At 55.0% G+C, this 2020-nt stretch overlaps 1 protein-coding gene across 16 annotated transcripts in view; it reads right to left on the bottom strand.

Annotated features, from left to right (window-relative positions):
* The window catches only part of Add1 (adducin 1), a 91384-nt gene extending 89487 nt beyond the window's left edge, over positions 1 to 1897 (bottom strand). For 6 of the 16 annotated variants that reach the window (XM_008841854.3, XM_017800283.2, XM_008841860.2 and 3 more), the window contains exon 1: positions 1692 to 1895. The gene's annotated coding sequence lies outside the window, so the exon portion shown is untranslated. Of the gene's footprint in view, positions 1 to 1691 lie in introns of all 16 variants that reach the window. The other 10 variants (XM_008841855.3, XM_008841856.3, XM_008841863.3 and 7 more) reach the window with 3 other exon arrangements.
* Between the last annotated feature and the right edge of the window lie 123 nt (positions 1898 to 2020).

Below are 2020 nucleotides of genomic sequence, written 5' to 3'. Positions count from 1 at the left end.
GCCTCTGCCTCCCAAGTGCTGGGATTAAAGGCGTGTGTCACCATGCCCAGCATGAAACAGTTTTTTGGTGTGGTAAATCAACAAAACTAAACACCAGCATCTGATACTACCAAGACTTAAAATGAAAAAATGAATACCTTGTATAAAACAAATTTTAGAAAGGAAACTATGGGGGCTGGAGAGATGGCTCAGCAGTAAGAGCACTGACTGCCCTTGCAGAGAACTGGAGTTGGGATTCCAGTACCCACAAGGCAGCTAAGAACTGTCTGTAATCCGAGTTCCATGAGATCCGACGCCCTCTTCTGACCTCAGTGGGCACTGCACGACACAGCTGCACTTACACACATGTAGGCAATATAAAACATAAAATCACATAAATTTTTCTAATTTTTAAAAATATTTTATGTATTATTTTAATTTTATGTGCATGAGTGTATTGCCTGCATGTATAGTGAGTGCACCCGTGTCGTGCAATGCCGTGGAAGTCAGAAGAGGGTTCAGATTCCCCTGGAACTGGAGTTAAGGACGGTCCGTAGCTGCCATGTGGGTGCTGGGAATCGAACCCGGGTCCTCTGCAAGAGCAGCCAGTGCTCTTAACCGCTGAGCCATCTCTCCAGCCCAAAATTAAAATTTAAATTCTTTTTTAAAAAAGGAAACTATTCCAGTCTGGAGACTGGGTAGAATTTAGGTTCAAGTCATTTACTGATTCTAACTCTCTGTAACTCACCACAGTAGAAAACTAACCAATCACACCAGCTGGTGTAGTTTAGCTGTACCACTGTAAACCACATCAAAGCCCAAAAAGCAGTTTTGAACGTCAAAACCATTCACTTCCTTAAAAAAACAACTTGACTAGTTGGACCTGATGTAAATAAATCCTCACTGTTACCCTGGAACTAGGGAGGCAGAGGTCAAAAGTCCAAGTTCCAGCGCATTCTGGGCTACAGACATTGTCTTAAGGGGGCGAGGGGACCGACAAACAGAACTTTTGCTAGTTTTCCCCAAACTCTAAATGAAAGGGGAATATCAAAATTTGAGATTCAATCGCATCTACTCTCGCCCTGGAATGGCCGTCCCTTTCTGGAGCCTGTTGAACATGAACTCGCCACTTGTTTTCACACATGGGTTTTACAAAGGCGGCAGAGCCGACCTGTCAGCATTATTTCCAACCCACTTTTGACACACACGACGCCCCTCAGCTCTGTTCTTGGTCTTCGGGGATTAGCAATTTTAGACCTAAAATCGCCTGGTTCGGATGAACCGAAGTATTTCAACCTGGGTGTGCATAAAACGGACCCACCGAATACCATAAGGCAGGAAATGAATGACAAGAACAGAAGCCATCTCCATAAGCCGCCGTCCAGGGCAGACGACCAGATCCAGAAGCGCGTGTACACAGTCCCCGAAGTGCAGAGCGCCCGGGACCGCGGGGGGGACCAGAACCAGGCTGACCCGCGCGGACCCCGGGGCCCACCGCCAGCGCAGGGTTGCGCTGCCCACACAGGCCCGCCCGCGCCATCCCGGGAAGCCGAGGGCCAGCGCCATCGCCCCCGTGCCGCAGCCCAGAGCAGAGGCCCCGGGCAGAGAGCCCACGCCGCAGCCCCTCACCGCGTCTGCTACACCCCCGGCCGGCCGCCCCTCCCCGCATCCGGGCCCGCACCAGGCCCCGCGTCCCCGCCCGCGGGCCTCACCTCCGTGGAGAAACGAGGGCCGATCGCGGTGTCCGGGATCCGAGTGCCGCGGCCGCCGCCTCGCCTGAGGATTAGGCCGGGCTCCGCCCCCTGGCCGCAGCGTTCCCCCGAAGGACAGCCGCAGCCCTGGGCCGCTCCCGCCCTCAGCTCGCCCCCGCGGCCCAGCTGGGTGCGGTCAGCCGCGCTGCAGCCCAGCAACCCGCGGCCCCATTGGCCCTGCGCGCGCCGCCGCTGCCTAGCATGGCTCCCTGTGGTTGGCTGGATGGGGAGGGGGGTGGGGCCTAGGAGGGCGGGACCAGGGAAGCGGAACGGGGCCTAGGAGTGGAGGG

Source organism: Nannospalax galili, unplaced genomic scaffold (assembly GCF_000622305.1).
Source record: "Nannospalax galili isolate Female #2095 unplaced genomic scaffold, S.galili_v1.0 scaffold101, whole genome shotgun sequence".
In the NCBI taxonomy this organism is placed as follows: Eukaryota; Metazoa; Chordata; class Mammalia; order Rodentia; family Spalacidae; genus Nannospalax; species Nannospalax galili.
The sequence above is the reverse complement of the archived record's forward strand: the minus strand, read 5'-3'. Positions and strand labels throughout refer to the sequence as shown.